Source organism: Tursiops truncatus, chromosome X (genome assembly GCF_011762595.2).
Source record: "Tursiops truncatus isolate mTurTru1 chromosome X, mTurTru1.mat.Y, whole genome shotgun sequence".
Taxonomy (NCBI): Eukaryota; Metazoa; Chordata; class Mammalia; order Artiodactyla; family Delphinidae; genus Tursiops; species Tursiops truncatus.
This window is the reverse complement of record NC_047055.1, coordinates 84909458-84937134: the sequence shown is the minus strand read 5'-3', so window position 1 is coordinate 84937134 and position 27677 is coordinate 84909458. Positions and strand designations below refer to the sequence as shown.

General features: G+C 37.1%; 1 long non-coding RNA gene across 2 annotated transcripts; it reads left to right on the top strand.

The window, feature by feature from the left end:
- The first annotated feature begins 167 nt into the window (after positions 1-167).
- On the top strand, positions 168-27000 carry LOC109551253 (uncharacterized). Of its 2 annotated transcripts, XR_012329395.1 has the most exons (5): positions 168-2685; positions 17820-17866; positions 22360-22415; positions 25198-25242; positions 26781-27000. It is a non-coding gene; the product is annotated as an uncharacterized lncRNA (long non-coding RNA). The 2 variants fall into 2 exon arrangements; XR_012329396.1 differs by lacking the exon at positions 22360-22415 and having other exon boundaries at positions 175-2685.
- Positions 27001-27677: the final 677 nt, after the last annotated feature.

Here is a 27677-nt window from a genome sequence, read left to right as displayed (position 1 = left end):
AGTATATCCTTCTCAGTGCATTATATCAGTCGGCACATGCTATTTATTTATTCTGTACTGGTGAGGTTAAAGTTGATCACTTGGTTAAGGTTGTATTCACCAGGTTACCCCAAACTAAAGTGATTATTTTCCCTTTGTCCACTTAAATATATTGTGGGGGGATACTTGGAGACTATGGAAATATCCTGTTCTACCATCATTGATGATTCTTCCCTAAACCCACTAATGAATGGTGGTTGAAAAATCATGCATTTCCAACTCCATCATTTCCCCCCCATTTACTAGTTGGGATTCTTCTGCAATGAAGAGCTTTTCTCTGACCCTCATTTGTGAATTATTCATGTCTTCATTGATATCCTATGAGCTCATGGACATATATTTTATTCACTGGCTATATAAACCCATTACCATCGCGATTCAGTTTGATGCTCCAATTTGCCCAGATTTGGTCAGTGGAACAATGGAAGCCCCGTAAATCTTGTTCCTGTATCCTTTTAGGTGTACCCCTATTTTTCTTTGAAAATTTCTTTTGGTACAGCAAGGTATTCCTGGCTCTTCTTGTACTTTCCCTGTTCTGGCCCTGGAATCAGCCATTTCCCAAGGAGCTCTGGTTTCTTTTGTGTAGAATGGTATTTAGAATCAAGTCTGTGCTTTTAACTATTGTTCTCTTACTGGCAGTATGAATTTACACCCCCCTACATTTCCCTTAACTTCATTACCCAATATGTGGAATTGGCATAAAAATAGGAATTTTTTTTTTTTTTGGCCGTGTTGCGCAGCTTGTGGGATCTCAGTTCCCTGACCAGGGGTCAAACCCAGGCCCCAGCAGTGAAAGCGCTGAGTCCTAACCAATGGACCGCCGGGGAATTCCTAAAAACAGGGGTTTTGTTATTGGTATGTTGTAAGGTTTAGATACAGTAATGAAGCATGTAGTACAGTGCCTGGCACACAGGTAGTTTTTAAAAAATAGCATAATTTCGGCATCAGAAAGAATAAAAACAATAATAATAATAATGGTTTATCACCCAGTGAATAAAATAAGAATCTATAAGTCCATTTGAAAATAAGTGGTAGCTATTTTCATCATCATTTTTGTTACTACCAAGTACTTCTGACTGTCAATAAGAGATACCTCTGGGAAAACCCTCAGGTTTACAATAGTAGCCTTGTCAAGTCAAGGCCAACTCAACAGCATCACAGAGCTTGCAAAAACAGAAACATGAAGAATGATCGCAGAAGCAGGCCTCAGGCCTTGGTGACTGACACCACTTCAGTATTAGAAACAAAGGACATGAAGTGAAGAGCACCAGCTAGTCCTACAGCCTGCTTCTGGCACCCAGGACCTCCCTTATCATGGCCCTAAGAGCACTGTGCTGTGAACAGTTGTTTGTCTGCTTCATTCATTAGACTGTGAGCTGATGGATGTAACTTGTTTATGACTTATTCTCGGCACCTAAAACAGTACCTGTCCGATAGGAGACATTCGACAAATGTTTGCCGACTGAATGAATGGAAGTGTTGAGCAGTTTCAAATATCTCATTAGGATAACTAAGGAAAGGAGGAAACTAAGGCTCAAAAAGGTAGAGAAGCATCCCCAAGGTCATACAACTAGTAAGAGATAGAGGTGGAATTCCATCCTGGTCTGACTCTAGAAGCCTGAAGTCTTAAGTTGTATTGGCCTCTTTGGACAATGGGCCTTCCCAGAAAGATTAACTTGTCCAGTTTCCATGTTTCCCAGAGTCAGGTGGGAGACCCATAGGCACCAGATTGCATATCCGAGACTGCTTCAAGGATCAGGCATTTAATTCAACAAATATTTATGGATCACTTACTATAGGCCTTTCCATCTCGGGGGACAGAGCTCTGAGCACAATAGTCAGATCCCCTATGTTCATCAATATTTCATTGTAGTGTGAAAAGACAGACAGTGAAGAAAGGGATAGATAAGATTTAATATGGTGGAAAAGTTATAGCTTGATTATCAAATAGGTAATCATCCATCATGTGTGTGTGCAGAAGAGAGAGTGGATGTGGAGGTGAGAGAGAGCTTGCTGGGTTCAGGGAAGTAGGAGTAGTTTGTAATGGCTGGAGGTAGAATGAGATGTAGACTGGGGACTGAGGTGGGAAATTGGAAAGCAGAATCCACAAGAAGGTGAGTCACTTAACTTCCCTGAGATGAAGTGTTCTTTTCAAGAAAACGGGGATTTGAATATCTGAGAAAATGCATGGAAATGTCTAAGGCTGAAATCTAAAAACAGTAATTTTATTGTTATGAAGTAATGTACATTTAAGATTCTTTCATGTCTTTTCATATCTTGAGAGTTCATTTCCTTTTAGCTCTGAATAATGTTTCATTGTCTGGATGGACCACAGTTTATCCATTCACCTACTGAAGACCATTTATTGCTTCCAGGTTTTGACAATTGTGAATTAAGTTGTTATAAACATTTGTATGCAGATGTTTATGTGTTTATAAGTTTTCAATTCAGTTGGGTAAATACCAAGGAGCATGATTGCTGGATCATATGGTAAGAGTATGTTTAGTTTTTTAAGAAGTGCGAAACTGTTTTCCAAACTGACTGCACCGTTTTGCGTACCCACCAGTAATGAATGAGAGTTCCTGTTGTTTGACATCCTCGCCAGCATTTGGTGTTGTCAGTATTTCGATTCGGCCATCCTAATAGGTGTGTAATAGTATTTCATTGTTGTTGAACATCTTTTCATATGCTTATTTACCATTTGTACATCTTCTTTGGTAAGGTGTCTCTTCATATCTTTTTTTTTATATTAGGCTATTTTTTAAGCTTTATTGAGGTATAATTTGTATACAAAATATTGCACATGTTTAATGTATATATTTTGATGAGTTTGGTCATGCGTATACACCTGTGATATCATATCTGCAATCAAGGTATTAAACATATCCATCACACCCCAAAATTTCCTTGTGCTCTTTTGTGTATTTTTTATCGTTGTTTTGTGCGGGGTAAGAACACTTAACATAAGATGTATCCTCTTAACATATTTTAAAGCACACAATATTATATTGTTAACTATAGGTACTGTGTTGTACAACAGATCTCTTCTTGTTGAGTTTTAAGAATGCTTTGTATATTTTGGATAACAATTCTTTATCAGATGTGTCTTTTGCAAATATTTTCCCCAGGCTGTGGCTTGTGTTCTCATTCTCTTGACATTGTCTTTTGCAGAGCAGAAGTTTTTTATTTTAATGAAATCTAGCTTATCAGTTATTTATTTCATGGATCGTGCCTTTGGTGTTGCTAGCTACCATGTAGGGCTGCTAAAATTTTTTTGTTGATGAGATTCTCCCAGAAAGGCTCACAGTTGCAGAGTGGTCTGCTTGGAACCTGATCTCAGAAGTCGTAGAAATAGTGTCTGCAAAAATAACATCTACTGTATCAAGTCCCTATTGGAAGTGGGTATCTTTCCAATCTGTGGTCTCTATAAAATATTAATTTGTTATGACAGCAAATACTCAGTTATTCCCACCATATTTCCAGAAGTGTTCTGTACCCTGGATATGCAAAGACCAATGAAATATGGTATATCATAATCATGGATTTCACCATCTTGTGTGGGAAACAGACAGACAAATGATAAAAGAAGGAACTGTAGACTCTGAGATATAAATCTGTACATACTACAGTGGAAATACTAAGGAGGGACACAGGAAAAGTGGACCGGAGAAATGGGCAGAGAAGGAGTATCCCAAAATAAGGGCAGGAGATAAGGGCAGGAGAGCTGTCTCTTCCTTGTTAAGGTCAGAGACTTCACCTTTACATGACCATTGATTTCTTCATTGAATTCACATCCTTGTTTTTATCTGTATAAACCTGAATGAAATATATCTTTATTATGTGAAATTAAATAATTTAATTATCAGACACGTATTTGTTCAACTGTTTCTCCATCCAAAAAGTAAAAACTACTTGAGAAGCTATGTTAAAAATTAATCAGTTTATATTTGATAAGTTTTTGGAGAATTACCAAATCAAGTCCAACTGTAAGTTCAGATCAGACGGTCAGAAAATAACAGACTGTCCCAAGTACATTGTGAAATCATATGTTAAGAAGTTCAGAATGTGCTGGTACTAGATATTTCTCAAAACAGAGCAATGATCAAGTACATAAACTTTCTCTAAGTGAGGGTAAACTGAGTACAGTGATATCCTGTATTCAGTAATTTATCATGGATTTTCCCCAATGAACAAATGGCTCATAAAAAATAGCCATGTTTTATTGGGTGATTATCAGATCATGTGTCATCCACATTTATACCACGAATGTTTATTGAGCACCTGCTGGACACATTTCCAGGCTATGTGCCAAATTCTGTGAACACGTGTGACATGGACTGAGTCCCATTTTTCAGCGACTTCTCAGATTAATGAACATAAAAACACAGAAACAGATAATTTCTGGATTATTATCAAGACAACATGACAGAAGTAAGCACAGTGGACATTAAAAACAGAGAATGTGATGCTAATTCAAAATTTCTAAACTGCTTCTCATTCTTTATTAGATAGTTGCTATTATTATCATTCCCATTGTTCAGATAGGGAAACCTAGGAACAGAGAGAATGGTGCCAGGAAGATAGCAGACACTCATAATCTGTGGAATGCATGAAAGTATTTGACCAACATTTCAGAGACGGATACTGTATGGAAGTAACTTTTTATATTAAAAAATTAATAATCTTTTTAGAGCAGTTTTAGGTTTATGAAATATGAACAGAAATTACAGAGTCTCCATATAACCCCTCACAACCCCCTTCCCCTGTTATTAGCATCTTGAGTTAATGTGGTACATTTGTAACAATTGTTGAGCCAATATTAATATACTATTAATAACTAAAGTCTCTAATTTATATAAAGTTTCACTCTTTGCATTATACCGTTCTCTGGGTTTTTGTAAATGTATTAGATTTTTCTACCATTACAGCATCATACAGAGTAGTTTCACTGCCTGAAAATCCTCTGTGCTCCACCTGTTTTAGCCCTTCCTCCCTCCCCCCTACAACCCAAACCCCTTGCTGCCACTGATTTTTTTACTCTCTCCATAATTTTGTCTTTTCTACAGTGTCACATAGTTGGGATCATACAATATGCAGTCATTTCAGATTGGCTTCTTTAACTTAGCAATTAGGGATCCTCCATGTCTTTTTATGGCTTGATAGCTCTTTTCTATCATTGAATAATATTCCATTTTATAGATGTACCACAATTTATCCATTCACCTTTGAAGGATATTTTGGTTATTTCCAAGGTTTGGCAGTTATGAATAAAGCTAGTATAAACATCTGTGTGCAGATTTTTGTGTGGATATAATTTTCAATTCATTTGGGTAAATACTAAGGGGTTTTGTAAGAAACTGCCAAACTGTCTTCCAAATTGGCTGTACTATTTTTCATTTCCGCCAGCAATGAATGAGAGTTCCTTTTGCTCCATATCCTTGCCAGCATTTGGCAGTGTTTTGGATTTTAGCCATTCGAATAGATTTATAGCGGTTTCCCGTTGTTTTAATTTGCAATTTCCTCAATAAATATGATGTTGAGCATCTTTTCACATGCCTACTTTCCATTTGCATATCTTGTTTGGTGAGATATTTGTTCATATCTCTTGTCCATATTTAATTGGGTTGTTTTCTTATTGTTGAGTTTTTTCTTTGTATATTTTGGATATCAGCCTTTTATTGGATCTATGTGTTTTGCAAAGATATTTTTCCCAGTCTTCAGCTTATCTTTTCATTCTCTTAAGAGTGTATTTTGCAGAGCACAGTTTTTAATTTTAATTAAGTCTAAGTTATCAGTTTTTTCTTTCATGGATCATACATTTGGTATTGTATCTAAAATGTAATCGCCAGGGACTTCCCTGGTGGTCCAGTGGCTAAGACTCCATGCTCCCAATGCAGGGGGCCCAGGTTCAATCCCTGGTCAGGGAACTAGGTCCCACATGCCACAACTAAAGATCCTGCATGTGGCAACGAAGATCCTGCATGCCACAACTTAGACCCAGCACAGCCTAACTAAATAAATAAATGTATGTATGTATGTATGTAATCGCCAAACCCAAGGTCACCTAGATTTTCTCCTATGGTTTCTTCTAGGTGTTTTATAGTTTCATGTTTTACATTTAGATCTGTGATCCATTTTGAGTTAATTTTTGTGAAAGATGTAAAGTCTGTGTCTCCACTCATTTATTTTGCACGTGGATGTCCAGTTGTTCCAGCATCATTTGTTGAGAAGACTTCCTTTGTCCATCAAATCGCCTTTGATTTTTTTGTCAAAGATCAATTGACTTGGGCGTCCCTGGTGGCGCAGTGGTTAATAGTCCGCCTGTCGATGCAGGGGACACGGGTTTGTGCCCCGGTCTGGGAAGATCCCACATGCCGCGGAGCGGCTAGGCCCGTGAGCCATGGCCGCTGAACCTGCGCGTCCGGAGCCTGTGCTCCGCAATGGGAGAGGCCACAACAGCGAGAGGCCTGCGTACTGCAAAAAAAAAAAAAAAAAAAAAAAGATCAATTGACTATATTTGTATGGGTCTGTTTTTGGGCTCTCTATTCTGTTCCATTGATCTATTTGTTTATTATTTTGCCAATATGACAAGGTGTTGATTATTGTAGGTTTATAGTAAGTCTTGAACTTGGGTAAAGTCAGCTACCAACTTTGTTCTTCTTCAGTATTGTGTTGACAATTTTGGTATTTTGTCTTTCCATATAAACTTTAGAATCAGTTTGTCAATATCCACAAAATAACTTGCTGTTACTTTGATTGATCTATAGCTAACATCTTGACAATGTTGAGTCTTCCTATACGTGTACATGGAATATTTCTCCATTTATTTAGCGCTTTTCTGATCTTTCATCAGAGTTTTATAGTTTTCCTCATATAGATCTTGTGCTTATTTTGTTAGATTTTTTACTTAGGCACTTCATTTTGAGGGAAATGTTACTGTATATGGTGCTGTGTTTTTAACTTCCAGTTCAAATTGTTCATTGTCTGTACATAAGAAAGCAGTTGAATTTTGTAAATTAGCATTGTGTCCTGAAACTTTGTTATAATTACTTATTAGTTCCAGTTTTTTTTGTTGTTGTTGTTGATTCTTTGGAATTTTCTATATAGACAATCATGTCATCTGTGACCAAAGATAGTTTTATTTCTTCTGTCCCAATCTATATACCTTTTATTTCCTTTTATGTCTTATTCCATTAGCTAGATCTTCCAATATAAAGTTGAATAAGAGTGGTGATAGTGGACATCCTATCTTAGGGGGAAAGCATCTAGTTTCTTGTCATTGATGTTAACTGTAGGATTTTGTAGTTATTCTTTATCAAGTTGAGGAAGTTCCACTCTCTTCCTTGTTTGCTGAAGTTTTTAATCATGAATGGGTATTGGATTGTTTCAAATACTTTTTCTTTATCTACTGATATGACAATATTATTTTTCTTCTTTACCTTCTTGATGTGATGGATTACATTAACAGATTAGTAAATATTGAACCAGCTTTGCATACCCGGAATAAGTCTCACTTGGCTGTTGTGTGTAATTTCTTTATACTTGTTGGATTCAATTTTGTAATATTTTGTTGAGGATTTTTGCATCTATGCTCATGAGAGATATTGACCTGTATTTCCATTTCCTATAATATCTTTGGTTTTGGTGTTAACGTAATGGCTGGACTCATAGAGTAAGTTAGGGAGTGTTCACTTTGCTTCTATTTTCTGTGAGAGATTATGGAGAATTGGTATAATTTCTTTCTTAAATGCTTGGTAAAATTCACCAGTGAACCAGTCTGTGTTTGGTGCTTTCTGTTTTGGAAAGCTCTTAATTGTTTATTCAATTGCTTTAATAGATGTAGGCCTATTCAGTTTATCTAATTATCCTTATGTGAATTTTGGTAGATTGTGTCTTACAAAGAATTGGTCCATTTCACCTGTGTTATCAAATTTGTGGGCATAGAGTTGTTCATAATATTCCTTTATTTTCCTTTTAGTGTCCATGGGATCAGTAGTAATGGCCCCTCTTTCATTTCTGATACTAGCGATTTGTGTCTTCTCTCTTTTTTTCTTAGTTAACCTGGATAGAGGTTTAACCAGGTCAATTATTTTGGCCTTTTCAAATAACAGATTTTGGTTTTGTTGATTTTCTGTATTGATATCCTGTTTTCAATTTCACTGATTTCTACTCTAAGTTTTATTATTTTTCTTTTTATTTTGAATATAATTTGCTCTTCTTTTTCTAATTCCCTAAGGTGGAGACTTAGATTATTGATTTTAGGTTTTTCTTCTTTTCTAATATATGCATTCAATAGTATGAATTTCTCTCTAAGCACTGCTTCCACTGCATCGCACAAATTTTGATAAGTTATATTTTCATTTCATTTAGTTCAAAATGATTTAAAATCTCTCTTGATATATCTTCTTTGACTCAGTATTTATTTAGAAGTGTGTTGAAGAAGTGTGTTTAGAAGAAGTGATCTCCAAGTATTTTGGGATATTCCAGGTATCTTTCTGTTATTAATTTTTAGTTTAATACCATTGTGGTCATTTTCGTTTAATTCCATTGTGGTCTTTGTATGATTTCTATTTGTTAAAATTTGTTAAGGTGTGTTTTAGGGTACATAATGTGGTCTGTCTTGGTGAATGTTCCATGTGAACTTGAAAAGAATTTGTATTCTGTATTCTGGTTTTGGATAAAATATTATATAAATGTCAGTTCATTCCAGTTGATTGATGGTGCTGTTCAGTTTAACTAAGTCCTTACTCATATTTTGCCTGTTGGATCTGTCAGTTATATAGTCTCCAACTATAATAGTGGATTCATCAATTTCTTCTTATAATTCTGTCAGTTGGACAAAATATTATATAAATGTCAGTTCATTCCAGTTGATTGATGGTGCTGTTCAGTTTAACTAAGTCCTAACTAATTTTTTGCCTGTTGGATCTGTCAGTTATATGGTCTCCAACTATAATAGTGGATTCATCTATTTCTTCTTACAATTCTGTCAGTTTTTGCCTCACATATTTGATGCTTTGTTGTTAGGCACATACACATTAAAGACTGTTATGTCTTCTTTGAGGATTGACCCTTTTATCATTATGTAATGACCCTCTTTATCCCTGATAATTTTCCTTGATCTGAAGCTTGCTTCCTTTGAAATTAATATAGCTGTTAATATAGCTATTAATATAGCTATTAATATAGCTACTTAAGCTTTCTTGATTAGTTGTAGTTTGGTAGACCTTTTCCCACCACTTTACTTTTAACCTGTGTCTCTATATTTAAAGTGGGTTTCTTGTAGACAATATATAGTTGTGTCTTGTTTTTTATCCACTCTTTTTATTGGTATATTTAAACCATTGACATTTCAAATGATTATTGATATAGTTGGATTAATAGCTACCATAAGTGCTACTATTTTCAAAACCAGGTTTTTATCTTATTTTTTTAAAGAATGAATACTCTTTTAATCATTTCATCTCCTTTACTGCACAGATACTAGCTACATTTCCTTGGCTTTGCTTACCTATAAATTTGAAAACTAAATTTGCTCAGGATAGTATAAAATTGACCAGGAGAAAACGTTCAAGGCAAAACAGCTAAAAATCTCTGTTTTTGCCTGATGCCTAACTTAATCTTCATGGGAACATGATGAACTATTTTCTGACATATGGTATGTGCAATGATTTTCCTAATTCCACAATAGAGGAAGCAGAGGCACTTGAGGCATCTCAGGTCACTTGCTGAAGGTCCCACTGCCAACAATGGCTGAAGCTGGAATTTGAACCCAAGTGGTCTGGCTCATTACCCATGTTCTTTAACTTATTCACATTAAGCAGTTGGGGCCCTGATAATTTTGAAGGGGGGTGTGCAGCTGCATACACCAATATCTTCTGTCATCTGCTACTGGGGCTAGTGAAGAAGATTGCTCCTTCAGTGCTCTCTCTGTCCCCCAGGATCTCATTCATGCTGTTCCCTGCCTGGACAACTCACCACCCACTCTCCACTGGGCTACCTCCTACTCATCCTTTAAATCTGAACTTACTGGTCACTTGGGGAGACTTATACCCTTAAGCAGCATTATAGTCCCCTGCCATATGCTGCTAGAGCTCACCGAATTCTGCTCATCACAAAGTGCACTCATCACAGTTGAAGATTATTTGTGGTCTGCCTCCCCTCAGCTGACTGTGAATTCCCTAAAAGCAGAGTCTATGTCTGCCTTTCTCAGCCGAGAAGCCCCAAATCCTCACTATACAGGAATGTGAGGTCCATAGATCTTAGAGGAATTCTATTCCTGCTGGGACCAAATGATTGGTTGAGGGTGGGTGCTAGCATATATATGAATAATTCAACATCTTTTTCCTATTCAACCAGGAAAAATTTAAAAATGGATAAAAAGATGCAGCTAAAGATTGACATTTTGATGGAATGCAAAATGATGGATTTCTAGGGAAGAGACTGGTTAGGTTATTTTATTATAACATACTTATGTGTGTAATACACACATGAGATTATATATTTGAACCATTAATGTATTAACAAAACAAAATGCTCAAAGTATTTCCTATATATTATATGTAGTATATAACATATATAATATGTTAATGCAGTATATATATAGGCAGATACCTAGATAAAGGGAAATATTCACTTTACACAGTAATTAGTACTAGAACAGCCATTTAGGGTTTACAAAAGTGAACAATCTAGTACACTAAGTGAATGAAGCAGAAATTAGTAACTGAAATTAAAGTGTCTCTAACAGAGTGCCTGTTATATACTGGGTGCTCAGTAAGTATTTGTTGTGTAAATGAATCTGTGCATCCTTTTCCCTTATAGTTGGCATTCATGGAGCACTTCTTATGCGCTTCACCTAAATGCCGCCTGGAAGGCCTTCTGCTTTTCTGTAGTAAGTACTCTCTTCCATCCTGCACACAGCTTTTCAAAACTTCTCACCTCTCATCAGACCTTTCCTTTCACTAATCACCTCCACCTCAATCGTAACATATAAGCCTGACTACTTAATCAAGGAAGGAGGAAAAAAATCTAGTAATTTTTTAAACAGTTCTACTGCATTATAGTTAATATACCAAAAAATTTACCCGTTGTAACTCTAAATTTAGAGAACTTATAGGAAATGTTTACAATTGTACAAACATTACCACCCACAATCCAGTTCAAAAACACTTACATTATGGATAAAATTCCCTCATACTTATTTTTTAACAGCTTTATTGTGGTATAATTTTCATATACAAATCAAATATACAATTTGATCTTTTTACATATGTATATACTTTTGCAACAATTACCACAATCAAGATAGTGAATATATTCATGTCTCTTTCTCACTCCTCCCACCACTCCTTATCCCCATGCAACCATTGATCTGATTTCTATTATTTTTTATTAGTTTATATTTCCTAGTTTTATATAAATGGAATGACACATGCAATTTCTTTCTGGGTTCTTTCACTCAGATAATTATTTTGAGATTCATCCTTGTTGAAATATTTTGAGTTATTTCTTTGTGGTTGCTTTGAGGATTACAATATGCATTTTAATTAAACCAATCTACTACAGATTAATACTAATCTAAATGCAGTAGTGTATAGAAAGTTTGCTCCAGTATAGCACCCTTTTGTCCTATTATTTCATATGTATTACCTTTATGTTATAAACCCAAAAATACAACGTTGTAATTTTTCATTAAACAGTCTTATATTTTCAAAGAAACTAAGAAAAAAAATATATAATATATGTATAAATACTGTGTATAGTATTTACTCATATATTTACTATTTCTGGTGCTTCTCATTGCATCTTATGTTTTCAAGCTAATGCCTGATATAATTTCCTTTCAGTTTATAGGACTCCCCTTAGGATTTCATATAGGGCAGGTGTGCTAGCAATAAATCCTCTTAGTTTTCATTTATCTGGCAATGTCATTATTTCCATTTATTTTTAAAGGATAGTTTCACTGGATATAGAATTTTGGTTGACTTTTTTTTTTCCTTTTAGTACTTTGAACATGTCATTGTACTATCTTCTGGCCTCCATGGTTTCTGGTGTGAAGTCAGCTATTATTGTATTGTTATTCCACTATAAGTGGTCATTTTTCTCTTGTTCCTTTTAAGATTTTCTCCTTGTATTTTAGACTTCGACTATGATGTGTCTAGGTAGGGATACCTTTCTGTTTATCCTACTCATGGTTGATTGGGCTTCTTAGATCTATATATATTGTTTCTATTAAATTTCAAAAATGTTGGCCATTATTTCCTCAAATGTTTTTCCACCTTTCTCTCTCCTCCCCTTCTGGCATTCCCATTAAATATATATTTAGGTGTATAACATGTTGGTTCACAACTCTCTGAGGCTCTGTTAATTTTTCTTCATTTTTTATTCTCTCTGCTCTTATTTTAAATTTTTTATTGACGTATAATTGACATACAACATTGTATTAGTCTCAGATGTATAGCATAATGATTCAATATTTGTATATATTGTGAAATGATCACCACAATGTCTAGTTAGCATCTGTCACCATATATAGTTACAGAATATTTTTTTCTTTGTGATGAGAACTTTTAAGATCTACTTTCTTAGCAACTTTCAAATATAGAATACAGTATTCTTAACTACAGTTGCCATGCTATAAATTATATCCCCAGGGCTTATTTTATAACTGGACTCCCTTCACTCATTTTGCCACCAACCAAGCCATGCCCCAACAACCAGCAATCTGTTCTCTGTACCTATAAGCTTTTTTTTTTAAACATCTTTACTGGATTATAATTGCTTTACAATGGTGTGTTAGTTTCTGCTTTATAACAAAGTCAATCAGCTATACATATACATATAATCCCGTATCCCCTCCCTCTTGCATCTCCCTCCCACCCTCCCTATCCCACCCCTCTAGGTGGTCACAAAGCACTGAGCTGATCTCCCTGTGCTATGCGGCTGCTTCCCACTAGCTATCTATTTTACATTTGGTAGTGTATATATGTCCATGACACTCTCTCACTTCGTCCCAGCTTATCCTTCCCCCTCCCTGTGTCCTCAGGTCCATTCTCTATGTCTGTGTCTTTATTCCTGTCCTGCCCCTAGGTTCTTCAGAAACTTTTTTTTTTAGATTCCATATATATGTATTAGCATATGGTATTTGTCTTTCTCTTTCTGACTTACTTCACTCTGTATGACAGTCTCTAGGTCCATCCACCTCACTACAAATAACTCAATTTTGTTTCTCTTTATGGCTGAGTAATATTCCATTGTATATATGTGCCACATCTTCTTTATCCACTCATCCGTTGATGGACACTTAGGTTGCTTCCATGTCCTGGCTATTGTAAATAGTGCTGCAGTGAACATTGTGGTACATGACTCTTTTTGAATTATGGTTTTCTCAGGGTATATGCCCAGTAGTGGGATTGCTAGGTCGTATGGTAGTTCTATTTTTAGTTTTTTAAGGAACCTCCATACTGTTCTCCATAGTGGCTGTATCAATTTACATTCCCACCAACGGTGCAAGAGGGTTCCCTTTTCTCCACACCCTCTCCAGCATTTATTGTTTGTAGATTTTTTGATGATGGCCATTCTGACTGGTGTGAGATGATATCTCATTGTAGTTTTTTTTTTTTTTGCGGTACGCGGGCCTCTCACTGCTGTGGCCTCTCCCGTTAAGGAGCACAGGCTCCGGACGCGCAGGCCCAGCGGCCATGGCCCACGGGCCCAGCCGCTCCGCGGCATATGGGATCCTCCCAGACTGGGGCACGAACCCGCGTCCCCTGCATCAGCAGGCGGACTCTCAACCACTGTGCCACCAGGGAAGCCCTCATTGTAGTTTTGATTTGCATTTCTCTAATGATTAGTGATGTTGAGCGTCCTTTCATGTGTTTGTTGGCAATCTGTATATCTTCTTTGGAGAAATGTCTATTTAGATCTTCTGCCCATTTTTGGATTGGGTTGTTTTTTAGATGTTGAGCTGCTTGTATATTTTGGAGATTAATCCTTTGACTGTTGCTCCATCTGCAAATATTTTCTCCCATTCTGAGGGTTGTCTTGTTTATGGTTTCCTTTGCTGTGCAAAAGCTTTTAAGTTTCATTAGGTCCTATTTGTTTATTTTTGGTTTTATTTCCATTTCTCTAGGAGGTGGGTCAAAAAGGATCTTGCTGTGATTTATGTTGTAGAGTGTTCTGCCTATGTTTTCCTCTAAGAGTTTTATAGTGTCTGGCCTTACATTTAGGTCTTTAATCCATTTTGAGTTTATTTTTGTGTATGGTGTTAGAGAGTGTTCTAATTTCATTCTTTTACATGTAGCTCTTTAGTTTTCCTGAGCTTGTTTTTTTTTTGTAGATTCCACATATAAGTGAGATCATATGGTACTTGTCTTTGTCTGATTTCACTTAGCATAATGCCCTCGAGATTTCATTATATTTATGGCTGAATAATATTCCATTATATATATATATCACATTTTCTTTATCCATTTATATTTTGATAGATATTTTGTTTATTTCTGTATCTTGACTATTGTAAATAATGCTGCAGTGAACATGGGGTGCATGTATCTTTTGGTTTTTTTAACATCTTTATTGGAGTATAATTGATTTACAATGTTCTTTTTGAGTTAATGTTTTCATTTCCTTCAGATAAGTACTCAGAAGTCGAATTGCTAAATCATATTCTCTCTGCTCTTTAGATTAAGTAGCTCTCTTGGTATATAGTCAAGTCCACTGACTCTTTCTTCTGACATCTCAAATCTGCCATTGCACCCCTGTAGTGAATGTTTAATTTTATTATTGAACGTTTCAACTCCAGAATTTACATTTGGTCCTTTTTAATAGTTTCTCTTTATCTGTTGAGACTCTCTATTTGTTTTGTCATTGCCATCGTATTTTCCATTGATTATTTTAGTATTGTTTCCTTTAATTCTTTCAGCATACGTGCATACCTTGTTTTATTGTGCTTCCCTTTATTGCATTTCGCAGATACTGCATTTTTTACAAATTGTAAGTTTGTGGCAACCCTGCATTGTCAGGGTTAGAATTTTTTAGGAATAAATTATTTTTTAATTAAGGTATGTACAGTTTTTTAGACATAATGCCTATTGCACACTTAACAGAGTGTGGTATAGTATAAACAACTTTTATATATACTGGGAAACCAAAAAACTTGTGTGACTTGCTTTGTTGTGGTATTTGCTTTACTGCAGTGCTCTAGAACCAAACCCGATCTCCATTGTATGCGTGTAGTTATATTGGGTTGGCCAAAAAGTTCGTTCAAGTTTTCCATAAGATGTTATGGAAAACCCGAATGAACTTTTTGGCCAACCCAATAACTGCTTTGAATGATCTGTCTGCTAAATATAACATCTGGGCCAACTCAGAGTAAGTTTTGCCTATTTTTTTTCTCCTATGTATGTGTCACACTTTCGATTTGGTTGTCTCAAAACTTTGGGTGGTAAACTGGATATTTTAGATAATATATTGTAGCAATTCTGGATTTGGTTTTAAATTTATGAGTTGTTGTTTTTTTTTTTTCTGGAGAGTTGCCTAGCTTTAGCATTGTAATTTCTCATTCCATGGTAAGCAGCCACTGAGATCTCTGTTCAGTTTTTAATTTTAATTTTTTATTCTGTCTTCCTGTTGGTTACCCCTGTGCCTATATAGTTTAGTGGTCAGGCAATGATTTGGGAAGAGGTTGTTCTCAAATATCTTGAGGTTGTAAGGCTTCCACTCTCAGCTGCTCTGGGAAGCACCATCAACCAAATGAACAGATTTTACCATTTGTTTCCTAATGAGTTTACAAGCGTTAGCTAACGGTGACTTGTTTTTTCCCCATCTGACCCAAATGGAATTTACTTCCTCTCAGAGTAAAGCTGCTAATTTTGGGGGGCCAGCCCATAGTTTGGTAAAACTATCCTTTTCACCTTCATAGCTGAAGGGGAATGAAGTAGATGCTGTATGGGAATAGCCTCATGCAAGGCCACAGACTCCTATTCCTATACACAGCTCTAGTAGTTTTTCAAGGCAGTGTCTCAGTAAGTTGTTTGCCTTCAGTAGACTTTCAGAGATGTAAAATAGTTGCTTGTTCTGTATCGGTCTCAGCCTATCAATAGTGATGCTCTCAGCTACAAATGCCTGGGGGCACTCATCTGGACCCCTACTACTTGTTAGGAGCCCCCACAGACATTTCCCCAACCAGAGCCAATATCGCCCTTGTGATGCTTATTATGATAGCAAGACACACCTCAGCAGTAACCATCATGGAACTTCGAAAAATACAAGGTTTATTACTTACAAATCCTGGAGGGTACGTGGCATACCCAGGGCCACAAAGGGAGGTCATGAGGAGAGACAGAGAGAGAGAAAGAACCTGAACCTGAAGTTCTGCCTTTATTTGGGGTTGAGGGTGAGGCACCTAGGGTTTCGGGGGTTCACTCTTTATTGGTGAATTTAAAAGAGGAGAGCAGGTATTAAAGCATGGGAAGGGAAAAGCAGGATCACTCAAATTGTCAGTAATCTAGGTCAACCAGGGATTTCTAAAATGGGTGAGGTGGCCTGGCTTCTTATCTAGTTGTGTATTGGGCAATGTGCTTGTTGGAGATGGATGTTGGAAATAGATGCCTCAGCAATCAAAAGCTTAATGTCAGGCAGTTACATTACAATCAGCAAAGCTAATTGTCTGGAACTTACTACATTACTTTTGACAATTTTTTCCAGTTTTATACTTGATTTTGGCAGAGAGGATTAGCCAAACTCTTCAAGCCACCATAACCAGAATTTTCACTCTATCAGGTAGAATTCTTCTCATTTTCTCACAACCAAACCTAAAAACTTTGCCACATTCACTCTTGTATCAGTTTGTTATTGCTGTACAACAAATAACCCCTATACTTAGTGGCTTAAAATGATACCCATTTATTTAGCTCTTCTTACTCTGGGTGAACAATTAAAGCTTAGCTCAAATAATCAGTTCTTCTGGTCTCAGTTGGACCCATTCATATTCCTCTGGTGAACTGACAGATAAACCAGGAACTGGAGTTTTTAAGATGACCCCAGAAGGGATGGGTTGTCTGTCTCTGCTACATGTGGTCTCTCATCCTTCAGCCAACTGGCCCAGGATTATTCACCTGGAAACTGATCAGAGTTCCAAGAGTGAGAGCCGAAGTACTCAAGTCTTCTTTAGGCCTATACTCAGAATGAGCACAATACCATTTATTCAGCACTTTATTAGTCAAACCAAGTCACAAGGCTAGCCCCAATTCAAGCTGTAGAGAAATAGACTACACCTCTTGATGTGAGGAGCTTCAGAATCACATTGGAAAGGGATGTAACCCAGGGAGGGGTAGAGAATTCCACTTTTTTTGAAATTGATCACAGCATCCATCTTCCCTTCCTTTCAAGTACAGTGGAATAGATGTTCTTTCTCCCACCTAAGATAAATCCATCCACTTGTGCTCTGTATGCTCACTTCTTCTACCTTTTAACTCTCTAGAGGGAAGGTATCATTGGAGCAATCAGGCAAAAAGAAGATGGTGGTTTTATTTACAGGTATTTCTTTGAGAGATCATAATAATGGATGGGTTTGTCCTTTATGTGTGAATTTCCAGATACTCCCTTGTTCATTTGTAAGTATGAAAATGATGTCCTTGCTAAATATGGATGTTTTGTGTTACTAGATATTTTCCTTCTATTCAAGAATAGTCAAGGGTAGTATTGATAAACATGCATGTTCCCTAGGTCCTGATTACATTGTTGCTCTAATAATTATTGTTGGCCCCATTTTACAGATGAAGAAAATGAGGCAGCAAGGCACTGCTCCGAGTTTAAGAAATGGGTAAGTACATATTTCAATCCATATATGCTCTTCCAGATTTTGTATTTTCTCCATCACACATTTCAAGTGATATATTCAGGGTTCGGAGAAAAACGATCACAGCTGAAGTCCATTTTGAGGGATGGAGGTAACGTATAGAAATAAAGACTTTGTCACATTCCTTTTCTTGTTCCAGATTTCATTTGCTGCTCATCACATACCGCTTTTCATACAAGTAAAAGCTTGAAATTTCACTGGCTGGAGCTTGATGGAGGTTCATTATAACTATCTAGAATGGACCAAGGTCTAATTCCTCTTCAAACAAAGATCACTGGAAATAAAGTCTGTTAGCGTGATTAATATATGTAGTCTAAAACATTACATGTTAGCTTTTTTTCTGTTGCAGCCTGCCAGATTATTGAGTTGCGAAAGATACTTTTTGTTTGACTTAGTATTATTATTTTAGTAGCATTTTTAGTTTTGAGAATGGAAAGTCATTAATGTATTTAGAAATGGGGGAAAAGAAAGCAACCACTCATAACATTTTCACATATTTCCTGTTCAGTCATTTTTCTGTTTATTTATATGGGTAAATATTTTTATATTTTACATTTTTAGCAAATACGAAATATATAGTTTTTGTCTTGGGTATTTTAGTTCATTTTTCTGATTAAAAACATAATAATTTTTAAAGTAAAACATAAACAGTAGAGATTTGGGGGAAAAGTAAACAGTCTGTATAGGGTCCCCTACAAAATTAAAATGTACACTAACAAGCATAACACTGGTTAAACAAATAATTCCTTATTTATAAGCAATTTGATTGTATATCTAGAAAAACAAAGAGAGTTATTGGTGAAAATAAGTCTTTTAGTCAAAGTGCTTGGTCAATCATCTATATGCACAACTCCTCCCAGATTGGTATTTCCCAATATACCATAAATAATGACTTATTGACACTGGTAATAAAAACAAAATACCTTAAGAATAATATAAAAGAGAAATGGGTCCTATATGAGGACAAATATTAAATGGAGTGAGAATAAAAGGTGATTTGAACAAGCTGAAATATTTACTGTGCAACTGGATTTGAAGACTGTATTATACAGATATAAATTATTTTATACACTCAATAGATTTTCCAAATGCACTCAATAATAATACAACACCTATTCCCATTTTTTAAAAATGTATATTTTAAAAGTAGATATGTAGTAGGCTATATTGATGTGAAGTTTTGGGTTTTTTTCCTGTAAAAAGACACAAAATGATTTTATACCACTGGAGGAAATTCCATTAAAATTAGGACCAAGACAAATATGCTCATTATCCCTACTACCTAATACTGCTTTAGAAATTCTCTCCACCATAAAAATATGTTAAAAAGAAATAAGGGGGCTTCCCTAGTGGCGCAGTGGTTGAGAGTCCGCCTGCCGATGCAGGGGACACAGGTTCGTGCCCCGGTCCGGGAGGATCCCACATGCCGCAGAGCCGCTGGGCCCGTGAGCCATGGCCACTGAGCCTGCGCATCCGGAGACTGTGCTCCGCAACGGGAGAGGCCACAACAGTGAGAGGCCTACATACCGCAAAAAAAAAAAAAAAAAAAAAAAAGCCTATAACTTTCAGGACAGAGAAAAAATAATCATTGCTTGAAGATGAAAGCAGTGTATTCTTGGAAAACACATTAGAAACAACATAAAATGCCTTGCTATACGTGAATTCTATAAAAAGCTAGAATAAGCAGTGACTATTTAAGATATCAATAACTTTTACATGTATCAGCAGGAACCACATACAAAGCATAATGAGAGAAATGATGGCACTCACAACAGTTAGTTAAAAAGAAATGATAAAATTGAGAGTTTTGAAAGAAGGTTTGAATGATAAATGGAGAGACAGTTTTGCAGAGCTGGGGATGATTGAGGTGGTAGCTGGGGTGATAAGGAAGCAATCACAATGCCCCTCTCAGATTATAAAGTCCCCAGGTTCTAGCCGTGTCACAGGGATCCCTTGTAATCATTAGGCAGGATTCCCATGTCTCATCTATGTGTCCTTTTGTATAATTCATTATAATTGAATAATTCAACACTTCCACAACGCATTATGCCCTTCCAATCTTTGCAAAGACCTGTGTCAAAGGGAAGGGGAAAGAGGAGAAAGGCGTGCTAACACAGGAGGGGAGTTATGGGATAGGTGGTCCCCTAATGATGATGGTAGACAAAACTTTATTTCTAGAGTGCAAGGGCCATAACTTACAGGCTTAATACAATCCCAATCAAAATGTCAATGGAATTTTATTTTCAGAACTCAGCATAACCATGTTAATATTCACCTATTAGAATGACATTGAAAGAATGCATAATTTAAGATGAGTAAAATCATTTTCAAAAGCTTGGCGTTCCAATGTCTGAATTTGCAATAATTATTAAATAATTAGCTAATGTTGCTTAAATATTATTTGCTAACTGCTTTGAACTTTAACTCCCATCTTTTAGCTTCACCACAAGGGAGAGAGACAAAAATAACACAAAACTTGCTTTTGTAGTAGAAATTAAATCTATGATCGGGGGGTAAATGCTTAACATTGCCTAAGTAGAAGGAAAGGGACAGGTTTAAGTCATCCAACATTGGTTGAGAACAATCTATGTGCCAGGTCCTGTGCTAAGCACTTCATGTTTAATTCTCATAACATTTTGCTATTGATGCTAATTATATTAAAGGAGACCAAAGATTAGAGTGGAGTTGGGATTTGAATTCAAGTTTTTCTGGCTCCCTATCCTGTGCTCCCTATCCTGTGCTCCTTACACCACCACCATGACTAATCTAAAGAATTATTTCACTGAGTACTGTTTTTTTGGTTATGTTCAGTTTTGGTGGTGTATAGAGTTTACAACTTAGATAAGTTCCTCATCTGCTTAAAACACTAGTTCCCTGGATGGTGTTGGCTGTGTTGGATGTTTCCTTCTTCTGCAGGATATAATGAATAATCTTGAGTTTTATCGTAATACAGATCTGCATTCCAATTACATTCCCAGCAGTTAATAGCTGTGTAACCTTGGATAAACTGTTTAAAAAGTTGGAGCCTCAGTTCCCTCAACATACATAAAACTTCAAGTAGTCACTCAGAAAAGAGGATAGTCTACTTTGCCATCACTCCATACAACCATTTTGATAAAAATCTTCACCTTCACAAGGGATTCTGTGACATTTTGGGTAACGATGATATTGTCGAGTTGCCTTTATTGTACCTTAACTGTTGGGTGTGTTTATCACCCAGCCTAGTGTAGAATGTGAAGAAACAAATCTGGTCCACATCTAGAAACATCCAAATCAAAGCCTCAAGTAAAAATAACGAAGTTAAAATTCATAATACAGGAAAATTTGAATTTTCTGTTTGGTGGGTTAGTAGTTTTCATAGAAGTGTTGGATACACTTTCAAATGGAATCACATTATCTTGCAGAGGAATAGACCAAGAATGTATTTGATCAACTAGAATACCCTGACACCAAGTATGTTAGGAGCTGTGCTAGGTATGGAGGTGCAGAGATGAATCATATAGAAGTCCTTCCGTCAAGATGTTAAGAGTCTAGTTGGGGGAGAAACATAAACAGATTAATAAATCATAACCTTTCTTGATGATCTACTCTGTGCCATGCAAATTTATATATATATATATATTTATTATATATAATTACAAAGTATTATATATGTATATATATAATATATACATAATTTTTTTTTCTCAATGGGGTTTTCTCAATGTTGCTGAGAGGGTAAATAACTAAATAGTGCTAAAGCTGGGACTTACACTAAGTATTTTGACACTAAAGCTGATCCTCTTTCCACTCGTTATGGCAACACTTATTTCATATGTAGTAGCAGGTATAATTCCCAATGAGACAGTCATCCTGTTCCCAGTAGGATTCATGTCTGGAAAATCCAGGCATACAGCAAGGCTTAGCTTCCCTGTAAAGAACCAGATCACTCTCAGTCAGAGCACAGATAAGAAATGTGCTTTGTGTTAGTGTCATCTTAAAGAAAATTGCACAATGTAAAAGTTGTGAATTAAGTTTTATTCTGGGACTTACTGAGGACTATAGCCCAGGAGACAGCCTCTCAGAGCTCTGAGGAACTTCTCTGAAGAGGTAGGGGAGGAGCCAGGATACATACACATTTTTTTGGCTGGGAAATACATGTAGTCAAGCATACATCTTGGTAAAAAATGACTGCTAACTACAAAGAACATATACTTCAAGTTAATGATTCTAGTGCTTTTCTATGTATAGGAAGATGCAAGGAGCAGGGGTCATTGAAATTCTTCCTTAGATATGCATGTTAACTATCTAGGGGCCCACGTATCCAAAGCACAGAATGTTCCATCCTTCCCCCACCCCCACCTCATCCCGAGTTCCCTTAGGGCACACTGTCAGTGGGCTACTGCAGTGGGTTGCAACTTAACCCTTTGCATAACTAGATGATGAGCAACACTCTTTGTTCTTTTTGTTTACATTAGGAATGAGTGGAGAGCTTGGAAAGTGAGAGCCACAATATTGGGCCCTTCTGTGGAAGGTGGGTTTTACCCAGTATAAAGGGCTGTGAAGCTACAGTTGCCTCTTTGTTTCTGCCATCTCAATGGGGTCCAATGCTAAGAGAACAGTTCTTCAGAAACAATTGTTCCATTGTATATATGTGACACATCTTCTTTATCCATTCATCTGTTGATGGACACTTAGGTTGCTTCCATGTCCTGGCTATTGTAAATAGAGCTGCAATGAACATTTTGGTACATGACTATTTTTGAATTATGGTTTTCTCAGGGTATATGCCCAGTAATGGGATTGCTGGGTCATACAGTAGTTCTCTTTTTAGTTTTTTAAGGAACCTCCATACTGTTCTCCATAGTGGCTGTATCAATTTACATTCCCACCAACAGTGCAAGAGGGCTCCCTTTTCTCCACACCCTCTCCAGCATTTATTGTTTGTAGATTTTTTGATGATGGCCATTCTGACCGTGTGAGATGATATCTCATTGTAGTTTTGATTTGCATTTCTCTAATGATTAATGATGTTGAGCATTCTTTCATGTGTTTGTTGGCAATCTATATATCTTCTTTGGAGAAATGTGTATTTGGGTCTTCTGCCCATTACTCAGCCATAAAAAGAAACGAAATTGAGTTATCTGTAGTGAGGTGGATAGACGTAGAGTCTGTCACACAGAGTGAAGTAAGTCAGAAAGAGAAAAACAAATACCGTACGCTAGCACATATATATGGAATCTAAAAGAAAAGTGTCATGAAGAACCTAGGGGTAGGATGGGAATAAAGACACAGACCTACTAGAGCATGGACTTGAGGATATGGGGAGGGGGAAGGGTAAGCTGTGACAAAGTGAGAGAGTGGCATGGACATATATACACTACCAAACGTAAAATCGATAGCTAGTGGGAAGCAGCCACATAGCACAGGGAGATTGGCTCTGTGCTTTGTGACCACCTAGAGGGGTGGGATAGGGAGGGTAGGAGGGAGGGAGATGCAAGAGGGGAGAGATATGGGAACGTGTGTATGTGTATAGCGGATTCACTTTGTTATAAAGCAGAAACTAACACACCATTGTAAAGCAATTATACTCCAATAAAGATGTTAAAAAAAAAAGAAACAATTGTTATTTTGGAAAGGGGCAGTTAAAGGCCTGGCTCAGTGCCTTCAGCCACTCAGAGCTGGGCAGATCTTTCACCTCCAGGGTTCCCCTGTGAGAGGTAGCAGAAAAAGTTTCTTTAGAGAGTTCAACAGATTTTAAGTAGAACCAAAAGAGCCATGGGACACAGAAATGAGAACATACTGCAGGTTGGAGTCAAGAGACCCAGAATTGAAAATTGACTTTGCCACTAGCTAGCTGTGTGATACTGATTATAGAACAGTTCCTGACATTTGTATTCACTCAATAAATATTCATCCATTGAATGAAGGTCTTTGTTTCTCCCACTAGATTATGAGATCCTTGAGGGCAAGGGCAAGATTTCGTTGGGCTTTGTAAACCCAGCATCCAGTTCACTGTCTAAATCCTGTTAAGCACCACTAAATTTTGAATTAGTTATCCTTTTGTGAGTAACATTGATAAGAAAATCATTCTCCCAGTGTGGACATTGTACAGAAGATATTATTGATGTAGGCACCACATATTTTGCTCTTGCATACAGGTACCAAGCAAATTATTCTTTCTAATCAGCTGAGTTTTTGAGAGCAAAGAAATCTGACTCATTATCTTTGGTAGTCCACACAGAAGCTAGTATTTATAGTACATGTAATGATTTACTGCAGCTTTTCCTTAATCTCAATCATTCAAGTGTCAGTCGTACGGTTTTTGCTTTATCTGTGCACAATCTGTACTTTTATTAAAATGTTTTCATTTTTTGAAATAAAAAAGTATCTTTTAAAGTGAAACATAACTCTAAAAATTAAGAACACAAAATAATGTTATGAAATATCTTAAAATGAAATTAAGATTCTGTACAAGTAATAGTAAGCTAGTATGTGCATTATACTAACTACTTTACATATCTTCTCTTTTTCAATACTCATAATAGCTCTTCTAGAAAAATGTTCTTCCCATAAGCACAGATGAGATTAAGACCCAGGGAAGTTAGGCAACAGCCCAGGGTCACACAGCTAGGATAAGGGAGAACCTGAACTCTAACTCAAGGTTTTTAGATGCTAACGCCCACATGGAGTGCACTGTCACTAACTTTATTATTCCCAAGTACTTCCCCCTGAATCCTTTCCCCTTTTTCTCACTGATACAGACTTCCCTGGTTTTCAGGCCAGCTCCTCTTCACACTTTCAGCAGCTCCTCATCCCATAGGCCACTCCCCAGATCCTGTGGCCCACTGCCTGTACAGTCAACACTGAGGCTTGCTAGAACAGAGGAAAATGAATATTTTAAAGTCTTTCTGAGAACATTAAATAATTGTTACCTACACCTTCCTGAGAACTATTAAGGGGTGAGCGTCTGAAGAGGGCTCTTTGTGATTGAGTTTCTTGGAGTGAGAATGCAGATAGGGGCCTGAAGGAGAGATAGAAATTGTCCTCCTTGTGCAAAGGACTGGGGGAGGAGATGGAGTCTGGAGGATCTAGAGGCTGCTGTGGAGGGAGGAAGGGAGAGTGAGCTGCTGATCTGCAGGAAATATAGGAGACAAGGGAGGGCTCATGGTGGGTACCCAGTAAATGTCCATAAGTTTTAACTAGAGAGAGATGTGGTAAATTATGGGGAACCATATCAGGAAATTGCCTTCCAAATTGAAGCTGTGACCAGGAACTTTGCCTTTGGGTTAACAAAAATCTTTCTTCTGTTTCAGAAGCTGAGTAGCCAGATCAAGGAAATGAGGCAGCAGTGATTTGAGGTGAGATGGGATTCAAGGAATAATGAATCTGGAGCTCGTAGCTAAAGCCAAGGGATAGAATATGTAGTAAGAGGAAGAGGGAAGGGAACTATGTTGCTTATTGGCACCTTTCCTCCACCATGTCAGGTAATTAATGTATATTACTCCATGAAATCTTCAGAGCCAATCTGCAAGGCAGTTGTTGCCCCCCACACAACAGATGAGGAAATAGGCTCAGAGTGATTGAATGTCTCGTTAAAGGTCACACAGATTGAAAATGTCAGCGCTCAGGGTGTTACTTCTAGTTGTTTGTGCCCCAAAGAAAAAGTTTATGAGGACTCCTGGATTCTAGAGTAGGAATGTGTGTTTGATAAAGGCGTCTCTACACGCTTGGTAGACAGCAGTGTGGTTCCCTGGAACAGACCCTAGAGCAACCACAGGACTGACCCAGGACGTGTCCAGTTTCCTTAGACTCATGTAATCATGGTCCAAGCCACAGCTTCCAAACCTGGTGAAGCTGAAGCAAACTCTGAGTGAGTGGACCACGGAAAGAAGCTGTGTCCTTATTCTTTAGTCAAACTCAGAGCAGGGTGACAGTTAAGACTAGTAAATCATCACTTTTCAGAATTATCTTCATACTAGAATCTTCTAGGGGAGTCATAGATCTTGGGGAAAGGCTGACTTGGGTCAGGACTATGTGTCAGAACAGCTAGGGTAGTCTTTGGATTTAGTGAGATTACACTGTGGGTAAAGAATGTCACCTGCCAGATCAGTAAACAAAGGATGTTGTGGCCATTAAGCCATCAGCCACTGTACCCCCCCTCCCCATGGTGCACCCTGAGGGCATTCAGTATGTAGAAAACAGGATATTGGCCCTAGATAGCTAAGGTGCATATCAAAGGAATGATTTCAGTGAGCCCAGACTCTTGCATTTTCCCAAACATAGAAAAGTGCTAAATTCATTAACTTGAGATATCTGGTTTTTCTTTAATTAACAGTAATCCTTTGATGTTCCGACTACCTGTTTTTTTTTGTTTGTTTGTTCTTGTTTTGTTTTGGTTTGGTTTGCAGAAACTCCTATATATATCCTGGCTCTTCCCTTACCTCTTTGGAACAGTCCCTCAGAGCTATCTAAGAGACTGTCTCTCAGGCTTAAGTCCTCAGCATGTCTGCTGAATAAAACATAATTCTCAGCTTTTAGGTTGTGCATTTATTTTCCAGTTAAGAATACTATGTCACTGAACATCTCTGAAGCTCAGTTTTATAAAATGTGGATGCTCTTATCTACTGCCAGGATCTTGTGGGGAATGGAGATAATATTAGACAAGAGTTTGCCACAGCAGGTTAAGACCATGATATTAGCAGCTCTGGTTTTCGGAACATTTAAAAAATTCCAGCATACTTTGTATATAACTATGTGTGTATTTGCACATTAAAAAATATAAAGGTCTGTAATTCGTAGGCAGTAAGTAGTTTTTGTTTTCAGTTTTTTATAGTTATGATGAATGCTGCAATAAATTCATTCATTACAAAGGTGTTTTTTTTTTTGCGGTATGCAGGCCTCTCACTGTTGTGGCCTCTCCTGTTGCGGAGCACAGGCTCCGGAAGCGCAGGCTCAGCGGCCATGTCTCACGGGCCCAGCCGCTCCGCGGCATGTGGGATCTTCCGGACCGGGGCATGAACCCGTGTCCCCTGCATCGGCAGGCGGACTCTCAACCACTGCGCCACCAGGGAAGCCCCATTACAAAGGTTTTAATAAAACTCCTTTGCCAGCAAAACATCTAATAGAGTTCAGTTTATGTGTCAGTTTTTATGTGTGTATGTGTCATATATACATCCTAGTTATTCTATTTGAACATATCTAGATACATCAGAGATGCCTACTGAATACTTATACATTTTTTATTCAAAAAAATAAAATTTATTTCCAAATCCTTAAACGAATAAATAAGACTTATGGAAAATAAGAAAAATTTCAAAAAAGAGGAAAAATTCTTAATTTTTTGCTACTTTAAGCAACGTCCAGTGTATAACGTAATTAAGACTTAGGCCACAGAGTTACATTTCTGGAATTATGGCAGAGACCAAGTCCTACTGAAAACAGCACAAAATGCTATGGTAACACTGTGATCTATCCTTTTGGGAGTATTTTGTCTGAAATTATTAATTGTTCCTATAAGAAAATATGAATTGATTTTTGTTTTGTTCTAACTCAACAGTCATCATTCAGACAGCTCCAAGTCATTCTAATATTTTGTGGAAAAGGGCACTTCCTTGGCTCAGGAAGGAGGGGATTAGCAGGTAGCATACCATTAATATCCATTTTAAAAACAGTGGTTCTGACAGATACTTGGTAAATGAGTGCTTCAGGTGCTCCTCCTCTGTAATACAGTCTCTTCCTCGTGGCTTTAGCATGCCATATCCACTAAATGCACAAAGTCTTTTCTCAAACTCTT